The following is a 19,569-nucleotide window of genomic DNA, read 5'->3' as shown; positions in this document are numbered from 1 at the left end:
GAGCGTTCCGATTTCAGTTCCAGAGCGATTCGCCCAATGAGTCCTTGATATTTAGTCGTTTTCAGCCAATATTTTGGATTTTTGAAAATTTAACTTTTTTGTGAAAATATCCACTAAATGAGGGAATGATATGTGTGAGGGTACCCCAGGAGTGTTCCAAATGTGTGTGGGTAGAATATCTATCCCACGGGGGTAAAACTGAAAAAAGTTGAAAAAAATTTTTTTTTTGGACTGTCATTTTTCCGGCGTTTATCAGACTTTCAGATAGGGCAAATGTCAGTGAGCGTTCCGATTTCAGTTCCAGAGCGATTCGCCCAATGAGTCCTTGATATTTAGTCGTTTTCAGCCAATTTTCTGGATCTTTGAAAAATTCACTTTTTTGTGAAAATATCCACTAAATGAGGGAATAATATGTGTGAGGGTACCCCAGGAGAGTTCCAAATGTGTCTGGGTAAAATATATATCCCACGGGGGTAAAATTTAAAAAATTTGAAAAAAAATTATTTTTTGGACTTAGCCATTTTTCCGGCGTTTATCAGACTTTCAGATAGGGCAAATGTCAGTGAGCATTCCGATTTCAGTTCCAGAGCGATTCGCCCAATGAGTCCTTGATATTTAATCATTTTCAGCCAATTTTCTGGATTTTTGAAAAATTCACTTTTTTGTGAAAATATCCACTAAATGAGGGAATAATATGTGTGAGGGTAGCCCAGGAGAGTTCCAAATGTGTGTGGGTAGAATATATATCCCACGGGGGTAAAATTGAAAAAAGTTAAAAAATTTTTTTTTTTTGGACTTAGTCATTTTTCCGGCGTTTATCAGACTTTCAGATAGGGCAAATGTCAGTGAGCGTTCCGATTTCAGTTCCAGAGCGATTCGCCCAATGAGTCCTTGATATTTAGTCGTTTTCAGCCAATATTTTGGATTTTTGAAAATTTCACTTTTTTGTGAAAATATCCACTAAATGAGGGAATAATATGTGTGAGGGCACCCCACGAGTGTTCCAAATGTGTGTGGGTAGAATATATATCCCACGGGGGTAAAATTGAAAAAAGTTGAAAAATTTTTTTTTTTGGACTTAGTCATTTTTCCGGCGTTTATCAGACTTTCAGATAGGGCAAATGTCAGTGAGCGTTCTGATTTCAGTTCCAGAGCGATTCGCCCAATGAGTCCTTGATATTTAGTCATTTTCAGCCAATTTTCTGGATTTTTGAAAAATTCACTTTTTTGTGAAAATATCCACTAAATGAGGGAATAATATGTGTAAGAGTAGCCCAGGAGCGTTCCAAATGTGTGTGGGTAGAATATATATCCCACGGGGGTAAAACTGAAAAAAGTTGAAAAAAATTTTTTTTTTGGACTTAGTCATTTTTGCAGCGTTTATCAGACTTTCAGATAGGGCAAATGTCAGTGAGCCTTTCGATTTCAGTTCCAGAGCGATTCGCCCAATGAGTCCTTGATATTTAGTCATTTTCAGCCAATATTTAGGATTTTTGAAAATTTCACTTTTTTGTGAAAATATCCACTAAATGAGGGAATAATATGTGTGAGGGTACCCCAGGAGTGTTACAAATGTGTGTGGGTAGAATATATCTCCCACGGGGGTAAAACTGAAAAAAGTTGAAAAAAAATTTTTTTTTGGACTGTCATTTTTCCGGCGTTTATCAGACTTTCAGATAGGGCAAATGTCAGTGATCGTTCCGATTTCAGTTCCAGAGCGATTCGCCCAATGAGTCCTTGGTATTTAGTCGTTTTCAGCCAATTTTCTGGATTTTTGAAAAATTCACTTTTTTGTGAAAATATCCACTAAATGAGGGAATAATATGTGTGAGGGTACCCCAGGAGAGTTCCAAATGTGTCTGGGTAAAATATATATCCCACGGGGGTAAAATTGAAAAAAGTTGAAAAAAATTATTTTTTGGACTTAGCCATTTTTCCGGCGTTTATCAGACTTTCAGATAGGGCAAATGTCAGTGAGCGTTCTGATTTCAGTTCCAGAGCGATTCACCCAATGAGTCCTTGATATTTAGTCGTTTTCAGCCAATATTTTGGATTTTTGAAAATTTCACTTTTTTGTGGAAATATCCACTAAATGAGGGAATAATATGTGTGAGGGTAGCCCAGGAGAGTTCCAAATGTGTGTGGGTAGAATATTTATCCCACGGGGGTAAAACTGAAAAAAGTTGAAAAAAAATTTTTTTTTGGACTTAGTCATTTTTCCGGCGTTTATCAGACTTTCAGATAGGGCAAATGTCAGTGAGCGTTCTGATTTCAGTTCCAGAGCGATTCGCCCAATGAGTCCTTGATATTTAGTCGTTTTCAGCCAATATTTTGGATTTTTGAAAATTTAACTTTTTTGTGAAAATATCCACTAAATGAGGGAATAATATGTGTGAGGGTACCCCAGGAGTGTTCCAAATGTGTGTGGGTAGAATATATATCCCACGGGGGTAAAATTGAAAAAAGTTGAAAATTTTTTTTTTTGGACTTAGTCTTTTTTACGGCATTTATCAGACGTTCAGATAGGGCAAATGTCAGTGAGCGTTCCGATTTCAGTTCCAGAGCGATTCGCCCAATGAGTCCTTGATATTTAGTCGTTTTCAGCCAATATTTTGGATTTTTGAAAATTTCACTTTTTTGTGAAAATATCCACTATATGAGGGAATAATATGTGTGAGGGTAGCCCAGGAGAGTTCCAAATGTGTGTGGGTAGAATATATATCCCACGGGGGTAAAATTGAAAAAAGTTTAAAAAATTTTTTTTTTTGGACTTAGTCATTTTTCCGGCGTTTATCAGACTTTCAGATAGGGCAAATGTCAGTGAGCGTTCCGATTTCAGTTCCAGAGCGATTCGCCCAATGAGTCCTTGATATTTAGTCGTTTTCAGCCAATATTTTGGATTTTTGAAAATTTCACTTTTTTGTGAAAATATCCACTAAATGAGGGAATAATATGTGTGAGGGTAGCCCAGGAGAGTTCCAAATGTGTGTGGGTAGAATATATCTCCCACGGGGGTAAAACTGAAAAAAGTTGAAAAAAAATTTTTTTTTGGACTGTCATTTTTCCGGCGTTTATCAGACTTTCAGATAGGGCAAATGTCAGTGAGCCTGTCGATTTCAGTTACAGAGCGATTCGCCCAATGAGTCCTTGATATTTAGTCATTTTCAGCCAATATTTAGGATTTTTGAAAATTTCACTTTTTTGTGAAAATATCCACTAAATGAGGGAATAATATGTGTGAGGGTACCCCAGGAGTGTTCCAAATGTGTGTGGGTAGAATATATATCCCACGGGGGTAAAATTGAAAAAAGTTGAAAAATTTTTTTTTTTGGACTAAGTCATTTTTCCGGTGTTTATCAGACTTTGAGATGTGGCAAATGTCAGTGAGCGTTCCGATTTCAGTTCTAGAGCGATTCGCCCAATGAGTCCTTGATATTTAATCATTTTCAGCCAATTTTCTGGATTTTTGAAAAATTCACTTTTTTGTGAAAATATCCACTAAATGAGGGAATAATATGTGTGAGGGTAGCCCAGGAGAGTTCCAAATGTGTGTGGGTAGAATATATATCCCACGGGGGTAAAATTGAAAAAAGTTAAAAAAATTTTTTTTTTTGGACTTAGTCATTTTTCCGGCGTTTATCAGACTTTCAGATAGGGCAAATGTCAGAGAGCGTTCCGATTTCAGTTCCAGAGCGATTCGCCCAATGAGTCCTTGATATTTAGTCGTTTTCAGCCAATATTTTGGATTTTTGAAAATTTCACTTTTTTGTGAAAATATCCACTAAATGAGGGAATAATATGTGTGAGGGTAGCCCAGGAGAGTTCCAAATGTGTGTGGGTAGAATATTTATCCCACGGGGGTAAAACTGAAAAAGTTGAAAAAAAATTTTTTTTTGGACTTAGTCATTTTTCCGGCGTTTATCAGACTTTCAGATAGGGCAAATGTCAGTGAGCGTTCTGATTTCAGTTCCAGAGCGATTCGCCCAATGAGTCCTTGATATTTAGTCGTTTTCAGCCAATATTTTGGATTTTTGAAAATTTCACTTTTTTGTGAAAATATCCACTAAATGAGGGAATAATATGTGTGAGGGTACCCCAGGAGTGTTCCAAATGTGTGTGGGTAGAATATATATCCCACGGGGGTAAAATTGAAAAAAGTTGAAATTTTTTTTTTTGGACTTAGTCTTTTTTACGGCATTTATCAGACGTTCAGATAGGGCAAATGTCAGTGAGCGTTCCGATTTCAGTTCCAGAGCGATTCGCCCAATGAGTCCTTGATATTTAGTCGTTTTCAGCCAATATTTTGGATTTTTGAAAATTTCACTTTTTTGTGAAAATATCCACTAAATGAGGGAATAATATGTGTGAGGGTACCCCAGGAGTGTTACAAATGTGTGTGGGTATAATGTATCTCCCACGGGGGTAAAACTGAAAAAAGTTGAAAAAAAATTTTTTTTTGGACTGTCATTTTTCCGGCGTTTATCACACTTTCAGATAGGGCAAATGTCAGTGAGCCTTTCGATTTCAGTTCCAGAGCGATTCGCCCAATGAGTCCTTGATATTTAGTCATTTTCAGCCACTATTTAGGATTTTTGAAAATTTCACTTTTTTGTGAAAATATCCACTAAATGAGGGAATAATATGTGTGAGGGTACCCCAGGAGTGTTCCAAATGTGTGTGGGTAGAATATATATCCCACGGGGGTAAAATTGAAAAAAGTTGAAAAATTTTTTTTTTTGGACTTAGTCTTTTTTACGGCATTTATCAGACGTTCAGATAGGGCAAATGTCAGTGAGCGTTCCGTTTTCAGTTCCAGAGCGATTCGCCCAATGAGTCCTTGATATTTAGTCGTTTTCAGCCAATATTTTGGATTTTTGAAAATTTCACTTTTTTGTGAAAATATCCACTAAATGAGGGAATAATATGTGTGAGGGTACCCCAGGAGTGTTCCAAATGTGTGTGGGTAGAATATATATCCCACGGGGGTAAAACTGAAAAAAGTTGAAAAATTTTTTTTTTTGGACTTAGTCATTTTTCCGGCGTTTATCAGACTTTCAGATTGGGCAAATGTCAGTGAGCGTTCCGATTTCAGTTCCAGAGCGATTCGCCCAATGAGTCCTTGATATTTAGTCTTTTTCAGCCAATTTTCTGGATTTTTGAAAAATTCACTTTTTTGTGAAAATATCCACTAAATGAGGGAATAAAATGTGTGAGGGTACCCCAGGAGTGTTACAAATGTGTGTGGGTAGAATATATCTCCCACGGGGGTAAAACTGAAAAAAGTTGAAAAAAAATTTTTTTTTGGACTGTCATTTTTCCGGCGTTTATCAGACTTTCAGATAGGGCAAATGTCAGTGAGCGTTCCGATTTCAGTTCCAGAGCGATTCGCCCAATGAGTCCTTGGTATTTAGTCGTTTTCAGCCAATTTTCTGGATTTTTGAAAAATTCACTTTTTTGTGAAAATATCCACTAAATGAGGGAATAATATGTGTGAGGGTACCCTAGGAGAGTTCCAAATGTGTCTGGGTAAAATATATATCCAACGGGGGTAAAATTGAAAAAAGTTGAAAAAAATTATTTTTTGGACTTAGCCATTTTTCCGGCGTTTATCAGACTTTCAGATAGGGCAAATGTCAGTGAGCGTTCCGATTTCAGTTCCAGAGCGATTCGCCCAATGAGTCCTTGATATTTAGTCGTTTTCAGACAATATTTTGGATTTTTGAAAATTTCACTTTTTTGTGAAAATATCCACTAAATGAGGGAATAATATGTGTGAGGGTACCCCAGGAGTGTTCCAAATGTGTGTGGGTAGAATATATATCCCACGAGGGTAAAATTGAAAAAAGTTGAAAAATTTTTTTTTTTGGACTTAGTCATTTTTCCGGCGTTTATCAGACTTTCAGATAGGGCAAATGTCAGTGATCGTTCCGATTTCAGTTCCAGAGCGATTCGCCCAATGAGTCCTTGGTATTTAGTCGTTTTCAGCCAATTTTCTGGATTTTTGAAAAATTCACTTTTTTGTGAAAATATCCACTAAATGAGGGAATAATATGTGTGAGAGTACCCCAGGAGAGTTCCAAATGTGTCTGGGTAAAATATATATCCCACGGGGGTAAAATTGAAAAAAGTTGAAAAAAATTATTTTTTGGACTTAGCCATTTTTCCGGCGTTTATCAGACTTTCAGATAGGGCAAATGTCAGTGAGCGTTCTGATTTCAGTTCCAGAGCGATTCACCCAATGAGTCCTTGATATTTAGTCGTTTTCAGCCAATATTTTGGATTTTTGAAAATTTCACTTTTTTGTGAAAATATCCACTAAATGAGGGAATAATATGTGTGAGGGTACCCCAGGAGTGTTACAAATGTGTGTGGGTAGAATATATCTCCCACGGGGGTAAAACTGAAAAAAGTTGAAAAAAAATTTTTTTTTGGACTTAGTCATTTTTCCGGCGTTTATCAGACTTTCAGATAGGGCAAATGTCAGTGAGCGTTCCGATTTCAGTTCCAGAGCGATTCGCCCAATGAGTCCTTGGTATTTAGTCGTTTTCAGCCAATTTTCTGGATTTTTGAAAAATTCACTTTTTTGTGAAAATATCCACTAAATGAGGGAATAATATGTGTGAGGGTACCCTAGGAGAGTTCCAAATGTGTCTGGGTAAAATATATATCCAACGGGGGTAAAATTGAAAAAAGTTGAAAAAAATTATTTTTTGGACTTAGCCATTTTTCCGGCGTTTATCAGACTTTCAGATAGGGCAAATGTCAGTGAGCGTTCCGATTTCAGTTCCAGAGCGATTCGCCCAATGAGTCCTTGATATTTAGTCGTTTTCAGCCAAAATTTTGGATTTTTGAAAATTTCACTTTTTTTGTGAAAATATCCACTAAATGAGGGAATAATATGTGTGAGGGTACCCCAGGAGTGTTCCAAATGTGTGTGGGTAGAATATATATCCCACGGGGGTAAAATTGAAAAAAGTTGAAAAAATTTTTTTTTGGACTTAGTCATTTTTACGGCATTTATCAGACATTCAGATAGGGCAAATGTCAGTGAGCGTTCCGATTTCAGTTCCAGAGCGATTCGCCCAATGAGTCCTTGATATTTAATCATTTTCAGGCAACTTTCTGGATTTTTGAAAATTTCACTTTTTTGTGAAAATATCCACTAAATGAGGGAATAATATGTGTGAGGGTACCCCAGGAGTGTTCCAAATGTGTGTGGGTAGAATATATATCCCACGAGGGTAAAATTGAAAAAAGTTGAAAAATTTTTTTTTTTGGACTTAGTCATTTTTCCGGCGTTTATCAGACTTTCAGATAGGGCAAATGTCAGTGAGCGTTCCGATTTCAGTTCCAGATCGATTCGCCCAATGAGTCCTTGATATTTAGTCGTTTTCAGCCAATATTTTGGATTTTTGAAAATTTCACTTTTTTGTGAAAATATCCACTAAATGAGGGAATAATATGTGTGAGGGTACCCCAGGAGTGTTACAAATGTGTGTGGGTAGAATATATATCCCACGGGGGTAAAACTGAAAAAAGTTGAAAAAAAATTTTTTTTTGGACTTAGTCATTTTTCCGGCGTTTATCAGACTTTCAGATAGGGCAAATGTCAGTGATCGTTCCGATTTCAGTTCCAGAGCGATTCGCCCAATGAGTCCTTGGTATTTAGTCGTTTTCAGCCAATTTTCTGGATTTTTGAAAAATTCACTTTTTTGTGAAAATATCCACTAAATGAGGGAATAATATGTGTGAGAGTACCCCAGGAGAGTTCCAAATGTGTCTGGGTAAAATATATATCCCACGGGGGTAAAATTGAAAAAAGTTGAAAAAAATTATTTTTTGGACTTAGCCATTTTTCCGGCGTTTATCAGACTTTCAGATAGGGCAAATGTCAGTGAGCGTTCTGATTTCAGTTCCAGAGCGATTCACCCAATGAGTCCTTGATATTTAGTCGTTTTCAGCCAATATTTTGGATTTTTGAAAATTTCACTTTTTTGTGAAAATATCCACTAAATGAGGGAATAATATGTGTGAGGGTACCCCAGGAGTGTTACAAATGTGTGTGGGTAGAATATATATCCCACGGGGGTAAAACTGAAAAAAGTTGAAAAAAATTATTTTTTGGACTTAGCCATTTTTCCGGCGTTTATCAGACTTTCAGATAGGGCAAATGTCAGTGAGCGTTCTGATTTCAGTTCCAGAGCGGTTCACCCAATGAGTCCTTGATATTTAGTCGTTTTCAGCCAATATTTTGGATTTTTGAAAATTTCACTTTTTTGTGAAAATATCCACTAAATGAGGGAATAATATGTGTGAGGGTAGCCCAGGAGAGTTCCAAATGTGTGTGGGTAGAATATTTATCCCACGGGGGTTAAACTGAAAAGTTGAAAAAAAATTTTTTTTTTTGGACTTAGTCATTTTTCCGGCGTTTATCAGACTTTCAGATAGAGCAAATGTCAGTGAGCGTTCTGATTTCAGTTCCAGAGTGATTCGCCCAATGAGTCCTTGATATTTAGTCGTTTTCAGCCAATATTTTGGATTTTTGAAAATTTCACTTTTTTGTGAAAATATCCACTAAATGAGGGAATAATATGTGTGAGGGTACCCCAGGAGTGTTCCAAATGTGTGTGGGTAGAATATTTATCCCACGGGGGTAAAACTGAAAAAAGTTGAAAAAAATTTTTTTTTTGGACTTAGTCATTTTTCCGGCGTTTATCAGACTTTCAGATAGGGCAAATGTCAGTGAGCGTTCCGATTTCAGTTCCAGAGCGATTCGCCCAATGAGTCCTTGATATTTAGTCGTTTTCAGCCAATTTTCTGGATTTTTGAAAAATTCACTTTTTTGTGAAAATATCCACTAAATGAGGGAATAATATGTGTGAGGGTACCCCAGGAGAGTTCCAAATGTGTCTGGGTAAAATAAATATCCCACGGGGGTAAAATTTAAAAAATTTGAAAAAAAATTATTTTTTGGACTTAGTCATTTTTACGGCATTTATCAGACGTTCAGATAGGGCAAATGTCAGTGAGCGTTCCGATTTCAGTTCCAGAGCGATTCGCCCAATGAGTCCTTGATATTTAATCATTTTCAGGCAACTTTCTGGATTTTTGAAAATTTCACTTTTTTGTGAAAATATCCACTAAATGAGGGAATAATATGTGTGAGGGTACCCCAGGAGTGTTCCAAATGTGTGTGGGTAGAATATATATCCCACGAGGGTAAAATTGAAAAAAGTTGAAAAATTTTTTTTTTTGGACTTAGTCATTTTTCCGGCGTTTATCAGACTTTCAGATAGGGCAAATGTCAGTGAGCGTTCCGATTTCAGTTCCAGATCGATTCGCCCAATGAGTCCTTGATATTTAGTCGTTTTCAGCCAATATTTTGGATTTTTGAAAATTTCACTTTTTTGTGAAAATATCCACTAAATGAGGGAATAATATGTGTGAGGGTACCCCAGGAGTGTTACAAATGTGTGTGGGTAGAATATATATCCCACGGGGGTAAAACTGAAAAAAGTTGAAAAAAAATTTTTTTTTGGACTTAGTCATTTTTCCGGCGTTTATCAGACTTTCAGATAGGGCAAATGTCAGTGATCGTTCCGATTTCAGTTCCAGAGCGATTCGCCCAATGAGTCCTTGATATTTAGTCGTTTTCAGCCAAAATTTTGGATTTTTGAAAATTTCACTTTTTTTGTGAAAATATCCACTAAATGAGGGAATAATATGTGTGAGGGTACCCCAGGAGTGTTCCAAATGTGTGTGGGTAGAATATATATCCCACGGGGGTAAAATTGAAAAAAGTTGAAAAAATTTTTTTTTGGACTTAGTCATTTTTACGGCATTTATCAGACGTTCAGATAGGGCAAATGTCAGTGAGCGTTCCGATTTCAGTTCCAGAGCGATTCGCCCAATGAGTCCTTGATATTTAATCATTTTCAGGCAACTTTCTGGATTTTTGAAAATTTCACTTTTTTGTGAAAATATCCACTAAATGAGGGAATAATATGTGTGAGGGTACCCCAGGAGTGTTCCAAATGTGTGTGGGTAGAATATATATCCCACGAGGGTAAAATTGAAAAAAGTTGAAAAATTTTTTTTTTTGGACTTAGTCATTTTTCCGGCGTTTATCAGACTTTCAGATAGGGCAAATGTCAGTGAGCGTTCCGATTTCAGTTCCAGATCGATTCGCCCAATGAGTCCTTGATATTTAGTCGTTTTCAGCCAATATTTTGGATTTTTGAAAATTTCACTTTTTTGTGAAAATATCCACTAAATGAGGGAATAATATGTGTGAGGGTACCCCAGGAGTGTTACTAATGTGTGTGGGTAGAATATATATCCCACGGGGGTAAAACTGAAAAAAGTTGAAAAAAAATTTTTTTTTGGACTTAGTCATTTTTCCGGCGTTTATCAGACTTTCAGATAGGGCAAATGTCAGTGATCGTTCCGATTTCAGTTCCAGAGCGATTCGCCCAATGAGTCCTTGGTATTTAGTCGTTTTCAGCCAATTTTCTGGATTTTTGAAAAATTCACTTTTTTGTGAAAATATCCACTAAATGAGGGAATAATATGTGTGAGAGTACCCCAGGAGAGTTCCAAATGTGTCTGGGTAAAATATATATCCCACGGGGGTAAAATTGAAAAAAGTTGAAAAAAATTATTTTTTGGACTTAGCCATTTTTCCGGCGTTTATCAGACTTTCAGATAGGGCAAATGTCAGTGAGCGTTCTGATTTCAGTTCCAGAGCGATTCACCCAATGAGTCCTTGATATTTAGTCGTTTTCAGCCAATATTTTGGATTTTTGAAAATTTCACTTTTTTGTGAAAATATCCACTAAATGAGGGAATAATATGTGTGAGGGTACCCCAGGAGTGTTACAAATGTGTGTGGGTAGAATATATATCCCACGGGGGTAAAACTGAAAAAAGTTGAAAAAAATTATTTTTTGGACTTAGCCATTTTTCCGGCGTTTATCAGACTTTCAGATAGGGCAAATGTCAGTGAGCGTTCTGATTTCAGTTCCAGAGCGGTTCACCCAATGAGTCCTTGATATTTAGTCGTTTTCAGCCAATATTTTGGATTTTTGAAAATTTCACTTTTTTGTGAAAATATCCACTAAATGAGGGAATAATATGTGTGAGGGTAGCCCAGGAGAGTTCCAAATGTGTGTGGGTAGAATATTTATCCCACGGGGGTTAAACTGAAAAAAGTTGAAAAAAAATTTTTTTTTTTGGACTTAGTCATTTTTCCGGCGTTTATCAGACTTTCAGATAGAGCAAATGTCAGTGAGCGTTCTGATTTCAGTTCCAGAGTGATTCGCCCAATGAGTCCTTGATATTTAGTCGTTTTCAGCCAATATTTTGGATTTTTGAAAATTTCACTTTTTTGTGAAAATATCCACTAAATGAGGGAATAATATGTGTGAGGGTACCCCAGGAGTGTTCCAAATGTGTGTGGGTAGAATATTTATCCCACGGGGGTAAAACTGAAAAAAGTTGAAAAAAATTTTTTTTTTGGACTTAGTCATTTTTCCGGCGTTTATCAGACTTTCAGATAGGGCAAATGTCAGTGAGCGTTCCGATTTCAGTTCCAGAGCGATTCGCCCAATGAGTCCGTGATATTTAGTCGTTTTCAGCCAATTTTCTGGATTTTTGAAAAATTCACTTTTTTGTGAAAATATCCACTAAATGAGGGAATAATATGTGTGAGGGTACCCCAGGAGAGTTCCAAATGTGTCTGGGTAAAATAAATATCCCACGGGGGTAAAATTTAAAAAATTTGAAAAAAAATTATTTTTTGGACTTAGTCATTTTTACGGCATTTATCAGACGTTCAGATAGGGCAAATGTCAGTGAGCGTTCCGATTTCAGTTCCAGAGCGATTCGCCCAATGAGTCCTTGATATTTAATCATTTTCAGGCAACTTTCTGGATTTTTGAAAATTTCACTTTTTTGTGAAAATATCCACTAAATGAGGGAATAATATGTGTGAGGGTACCCCAGGAGTGTTCCAAATGTGTGTGGGTAGAATATATATCCCACGAGGGTAAAATTGAAAAAAGTTGAAAAATTTTTTTTTTTGGACTTAGTCATTTTTCCGGCGTTTATCAGACTTTCAGATAGGGCAAATGTCAGTGAGCGGTCCGATTTCAGTTCCAGATCGATTCGCCCAATGAGTCCTTGATATTTAGTCGTTTTCAGCCAATATTTTGGATTTTTGAAAATTTCACTTTTTTGTGAAAATATCCACTAAATGAGGGAATAATATGTGTGAGGGTACCCCAGGAGTGTTACAAATGTGTGTGGGTAGAATATATATCCCACGGGGGTAAAACTGAAAAAAGTTGAAAAAAAATTTTTTTTTGGACTTAGTCATTTTTCCGGCGTTTATCAGACTTTCAGATAGGGCAAATGTCAGTGATCGTTCCGATTTCAGTTCCAGAGCGATTCGCCCAATGAGTCCTTGGTATTTAGTCGTTTTCAGCCAATTTTCTGGATTTTTGAAAAATTCACTTTTTTTGTGAAAATATCCACTAAATGAGGGAATAATATGTGTGAGAGTACCCCAGGAGAGTTCCAAATGTGTCTGGGTAAAATATATATCCCACGGGGGTAAAATTGAAAAAAGTTGAAAAAAATTATTTTTTGGACTTAGCCATTTTTCCGGCGTTTATCAGACTTTCAGATAGGGCAAATGTCAGTGAGCGTTCTGATTTCAGTTCCAGAGCGATTCACCCAATGAGTCCTTGATATTTAGTCGTTTTCAGCCAATATTTTGGATTTTTGAAAATTTCACTTTTTTGTGAAAATATCCACTAAATGAGGGAATAATATGTGTGAGGGTACCCCAGGAGTGTTACAAATGTGTGTGGGTAGAATATATCTCCCACGGGGGTAAAACTGAAAAAAGTTGAAAAAAAATTTTTTTTTGGACTGTCATTTTTCCGGCGTTTATCAGACTTTCAGATAGGGCAAATGTCAGTGAGCGTTCCGATTTCAGTTCCAGAGCGATTCGCCCAATGAGTCCTTGGTATTTAGTCGTTTTCAGCCAATTTTCTGGATTTTTGAAAAATTCACTTTTTTGTGAAAATATCCACTAAATGAGGGAATAATATGTGTGAGGGTACCCTAGGAGAGTTCCAAATGTGTGTGGTTAGAATATTTATCCCACGGGGGTTAAACTGAAAAAAGTTGAAAAAAAATTTTTTTTTGGACTTAGTCATTTTTCCGGCGTTTATCAGACTTTCAGATAGAGCAAATGTCAGTGAGCGTTCTGATTTCAGTTCCAGAGTGATTCGCCCAATGAGTCCTTGATATTTAGTCGTTTTCAGCCAATATTTTGGATTTTTGAAAATTTCACTTTTTTGTGGAAATATCCACTAAATGAGGGAATAATATGTGTGAGGGTAGCCCAGGAGAGTTCCAAATGTGTGTGGGTAGAATATGTAACCCACGAGGGTAAAACTGAAAAAAGTTGAAAAAAAATTTTTTTTTGGACTTAGTCATTTTTCCGGCGTTTATCAGACTTTCAGATAGGGCAAATGTCAGTGAGCGTTCCGATTTCAGTTCCAGAGCGATTCGCCCAATGAGTCCTTGATATTTAGTCGTTTTCAGCCAATATTTTGGATTTTTGAAAATTTAACTTTTTTGTGAAAATATCCACTAAATGAGGGAATAAAATGTGTGAGGGTACCCCAGGAGTGTTCCAAATGTGTGTGGGTAGAATATTTATCCCACGGGGGTAAAACTGAAAAAAGTTGAAAAAAATTTTTTTTTTGGACTTAGTCATTTTTCCGGCGTTTATCAGACTTTCAGATAGGGCAAATGTCAGTGAGCGTTCCGATTTCAGTTCCAGAGCGATTCGCCCAATGACTCCTTGATATTTAGTCGTTTTCAGCCAATTTTCTGGATTTTTGAAAAATTCACTTTTTTGTGAAAATATCCACTAAATGAGGGAATAATATGTGTGAGAGTACCCCAGGAGAGTTCCAAATGTGTCTGGGTAAAATATATATCCCACGGGGGTAAAATTGAAAAAAGTTGAAAAAAATTATTTTTTGGACTTAGCCATTTTTCCGGCGTTTATCAGACTTTCAGATAGGGCAAATGTCAGTGAGCGTTCTGATTTCAGTTCCAGAGCGATTCACCCAATGAGTCCTTGATATTTAGTCGTTTTCAGCCAATATTTTGGATTTTTGAAAATTTCACTTTTTTGTGAAAATATCCACTAAATGAGGGAATAATATGTGTGAGGGTACCCCAGGAGTGTTACAAATGTGTGTGGGTAGAATATATCTCCCACGGGGGTAAAATTGAAAAAAGTTGAAAAATTTTTTTTTTGGACTTAGTCATTTTTACGGCATTTATCAGACGTTCAGATAGGGCAAATGTCAGTGAGCGTTCCGATTTCAGTTCCAGAGCGATTCGCCCAATGAGTCCTTGATATTTAATCATTTTCAGGCAACTTTCTGGATTTTTGAAAATTTCACTTTTTTGTGAAAATATCCACTAAATGAGGGAATAATATGTGTGAGGGTACCCCAGGAGTGTTCCAAATGTGTGTGGGTAGAATATATATCCCACGAGGGTAAAATTGAAAAAAGTTGAAAAATTTTTTTTTTTGGACTTAGTCATTTTTCCGGCGTTTATCAGACTTTCAGATAGGGCAAATGTCAGTGAGCGTTCTGATTTCAGTTCCAGAGCGATTCACCCAATGAGTCCTTGATATTTAGTCGTTTTCAGCCAATATTTTGGATTTTTGAAAATTTCACTTTTTTGTGGAAATATCCACTAAATGAGGGAATAATATGTGTGCGGGTACCCCAGGAGAGTTCCAAATGTGTGTGGGTAAAATATATATCCCACGGGGGTAAAATTGAAAAAAGTTGAAAAAAAATATTTTTTGGACTTAGTCATTTTTCCGGCGTTTATCAGACTTTCAGATAGGGCAAATGTCAGTGAGCGTTCCCATTTCAGTTCCAGAGCGATTCGCCCAATGAGTCCTTGATATTTAATCATTTTCAGACAATTTTCTGGATTTTTGAAAATTTCACTTTTTTGTGAAAATATCAACTAAATGAGGGAATAACATGTGTGAGGGTAGCCCAGGAGAGTTCCAAATGTGTGTGGGTAGAATATATATCCCACGGGGGTAAAATTGAAAAAAGTTGAAAATTTTTTTTTTTTGGACTTAGTCATTTTTCCAACATTTATCAGACGTTCAGATAGGGCAAATGTCAGTGAGAGTTCCGATTTCAGTTCCACAGCGATTCGCCCAATGAGTCCTTGATATTTATTCATTTTCAGCCAATTTTCTGGATTTTTGAAAAATTCACTTTTTTGTGAAAATATCCACTAAATGAGGGAATAATATGTGTGAGGGTACGCCAGGAGAGTTCCAAATGTGTGTGGGTAGAATATATATCCCACGGGGGTAAAATTGAAAAAAGTTGAAACATTTTTTTTTTGGACTTAGTCATTTTTACGGCATTTATCAGACGTTCAGATAGGGCAAATGTCAGTGAGCGTTCCGATTTCAGTTCCAGAGCGATTCGCCCAATGAGTCCTTGATATTTAATCATTTTCAGGCAACTTTCTGGATTTTTGAAAATTTCACTTTTTTGTGAAAATATCCACTAAATGAGGGAATAATATGTGTGAGGGTACCCCAGGAGTGTTCCAAATGTGTGTGGGTAGAATATATATCCCACGAGGGTAAAATTGAAAAAAGTTGAAAAATTTTTTTTTTTGGACTTAGTCATTTTTCCGGCGTTTATCAGACTTTCAGATAGGGCAAATGTCAGTGAGCGTTCCGATTTCAGTTCCAGATCGATTCGCCCAATGAGTCCTTGATATTTAGTCGTTTTCAGCCAATATTTTGGATTTTTGAAAATTTCACTTTTTTGTGAAAATATCCACTAAATGAGGGAATAATATGTGTGAGGGTACCCCAGGAGTGTTACAAATGTGTGTGGGTAGAATATATATCCCACGGGGGTAAAACTGAAAAAAGTTGAAAAAAAATTTTTTTTTGGACTTAGTCATTTTTCCGGCGTTTATCAGACTTTCAGATAGGGCAAATGTCAGTGATCGTTCCGATTTCAGTTCCAGAGCGATTCGCCCAATGAGTCCTTGGTATTTAGTCGTTTTCAGCCAATTTTCTGGATTTTTGAAAAATTCACTTTTTTGTGAAAATATCCACTAAATGAGGGAATAATATGTGTGAGGGTACCCCAGGAGAGTTCCAAATGTGTCTGGGTAAAATATATATCCCACGGGGGTAAAATTGAAAAAAGTTGAAAAAAATTATTTTTTGGACTTAGTCATTTTTCCGGCGTTTATCAGACTTTCAGATAGAGCACATGTCAGTGAGCATTCCGATTTCAGTTCCAGAGCGATTCGCCCAATGAGTCCTTGATATTTAGTCGTTTTCAGCCAATATTTTGGATTTTTGAAAATTTCACTTTTTTGTGGAAACATCCACTAAATGAGGGAATAATATGTGTGAGGGTAGCCCAGGAGAGTTCCAAATGTGTGTGGGTAGAATATGTAACCCACGAGGGTAAAACTGAAAAAAGTTGAAAAAAATTTTTTTTTTGGACTTAGTCATTTTTCCGGCGTTTATCAGACTTTCAGATAGGGCAAATGTCAGTGAGCGTTCCGATTTCAGTTCCAGAGCGATTCACCCAATGAGTCCTTGATATTTAGTCGTTTTCAGCCAATTTTCTGGATTTTTGAAAAATTCACTTTTTTGTGAAAATATCCACTAAATGAGGGAATAATATGTGTGAGGGTACCCCAGGAGAGTTCCAAATGTGTGTGGGTAGAATATATATCCCACGGGGGTAAAATTGAAAAAAGTTGAAAAATTTTTTTTTTGGACTTAGTCATTTTTCCGGCATTTATCAGACGTTCAGATAGGGCAAATGTCAGTGAGCGTTACGATTGCAGTTCCAGAGCGATTCGCCCAATGAGACCTTGATATTTAGTCATTTTCAGCCAATTTCTGGATTTTTGAAAAATTAAATTTTTTGTGAAAATATCCACTAAATGAGGGAATAATATGTGTGAGGGTACCCCAGGAGAGTTCCAAATGTGTGTGGGTAGAATATATATCCCACGGGGGTAAAACTGAAAAAAGTTGAAAAAAAATTTTTTTTTGGACTTAGTCATTTTTCCGGCGTTAATCAGACTTTCAGATAGGGCAAATGTCAGTGAGCGTTCCGATTTCAGTTCCAGAGCGATTCGCCCAATGAGTCCTTGATATTTAATCATTTTCAGCCAATTTTCTGGATTTTTGAAAATTTCACTTTTTTGTGAAAATATCCACTAAATGAGGGAATAATATGTGTGAGGGTACCCCAGGAGTGTTCCAAATGTGTGTGGGTAGAATATATATCCCACGGGGGTAAAATTGAAAAAAGTTGAAAATTTTTTTTTTTTGGACTTAGCCATTTTTCCGGCGTTTATCAGTCTTTCAGATAGGGCAAATGTCAGTGAGCGTTCCGATTTCACTTCCAGAGCGATTCGCCCAATGAGTCCTTGATATTTAATCGTTTTCAGCCAATATTTTGGATTTTTGAAAATTTCACTTTTTTGTGAAAATATCCACTAAATGAGGGAATAATATGTGTGAGGGTACCCCAGGAGTGTTCCAAATGTGTGTGGGTAGAATATATATCCCACGGGGGTAAAACTGAAAAAAGTTGAAAAATTTTTTTTTTTGGACTTAGTCATTTTTCCGGCGTTTATCAGACTTTCAGATAGGGCAAATGTCAGTGAGCGTTCCGATTTCAGTTCCAGAGCGATTCGCCCAATGAGTCCTTGATATTTAATCATTTTCAGCCAATTTTCTGAATTTTTGAAAATTTCACTTTTTTGTGAAAATATCCACTAAATGATTGAATAATATGTGTGAGGGTACCCCAGGAGTGTTCCAAATGTGTGTGGGTAGAATATATATCCCACGGGGGTAAAACTGAAAAAAGTTGAAAAATTTTTTTTTTTGGACTTAGTCATTTTTCCGGCGTTTATCAGACTTTCAGATAGGGCAAATGTCAGTGAGCGTTCCGATTTCAGTTCCAGAGCGATTCGCCCAATGAGTCCTTGATATTTAGTCGTTTTCAGCCAATTTTCTGGATTTTTGAAAAATTCACTTTTTTGTGAAAATATCCACTAAATGAGGGAATAATATGTGTGAGGGTACCCCAGGAGAGTTCCAAATGTGTCTGGGTAAAATATATATCCCACGGGGGTAAAATTTAAAAAATTTGAAAAAAAATTATTTTTTGGACTTAGCCATTTTTCCGGCGTTTATCAGACTTTCAGATAGGGCAAATGTCAGTGAGCATTCCGATTTCAGTTCCAGAGCGATTCGCCCAATGAGTCCTTGATATTTAGTCGTTTTCAGCCAATTTTCTGGATTTTTGAAAAATTCTCTTTTTTGTGAAAATATCCACTAAATGAGGGAATAATATGTGTGCGGGTACCCCAGGAGAGTTCCAAATGTGTGTGGGTAAAATATATATCCCACGGGGGTAAAATTGAAAAAAGTTGAAAAAAAATATTTTTTGGACTTAGTCATTTTTCCGGCGTTTATCAGACGTTCAGATAGGGCAAATGTCAGTGAGAGTTCCGATTTCAGTTCCACAGCGATTCGCCCAATGAGTCCTTGATATTTATTCATTTTCAGCCAATTTTCTGGATTTTTGAAAAATTCACTTTTTTGTGAAAATATCCACTAAATGAGGGAATAATATGTGTGAGGGTACCCCAGGAGAGTTCCAAATGTGTGTGGGTAGAATATATATCCCACGGGGGTAAAATTGAAAAAAGTTGAAAAATTTTTTTTTTGGACTTAGTCATTTTTCCGGCATTTATCAGACGTTCAGATAGGGCAAATGTCAGTGAGCGTTACGATTGCAGTTCCAGAGCGATTCGCCCAATGAGACCTTGATATTTAGTCATTTTCAGCCAATTTCTGGATTTTTGAAAAATTAACTTTTTTGTGAAAATATCCACTAAATGAGGGAATAATATGTGTGAGGGTACCCCAGGAGAGTTCCAAATGTGTGTGGGTAGAATATATATCCCACGGGGGTAAAACTGAAAAAAGTTGAAAAAAATTTTTTTTTTGGACTTAGTCATTTTTCCGGCGTTAATCAGACTTTCAGATAGGGCAAATGTCAGTGAGCGTTCCGATTTCAGTTCCAGAGCGATTCGCCCAATGAGTCCTTGATATTTAATCATTTTCAGCCAATTTTCTGGATTTTTGAAAATTTCACTTTTTTGTGAAAATATCCACTAAATGAGGGAATAATATGTGTGAGGGTACCCCAGGAGTGTTCCAAATGTGTGTGGGTAGAATATATATCCCACGGGGGTAAAATTGAAAAAAGTTGAAAATTTTTTTTTTTTGGACTTAGTCATTTTTCCGGCGTTTATCAGACTTTCAGATAGGGCAAATGTCAGTGAGCGTTACGATTGCAGTTCCAGAGCGATTCGCCCAATGAGACCTTGAGATTTAGTCATTTTCAGCCAATTTCTGGATTTTTGAAAAATTAACTTTTT

The sequence above is a fragment of the Phyllobates terribilis genome, unplaced genomic scaffold (assembly GCF_046119375.1).
Source record: "Phyllobates terribilis strain yellow unplaced genomic scaffold, ASM4611937v1 Scaffold_9__5_contigs__length_417890890, whole genome shotgun sequence".
Taxonomy (NCBI): Eukaryota; Metazoa; Chordata; class Amphibia; order Anura; family Dendrobatidae; genus Phyllobates; species Phyllobates terribilis.
Note: the sequence above shows the minus strand (reverse complement) of the source record.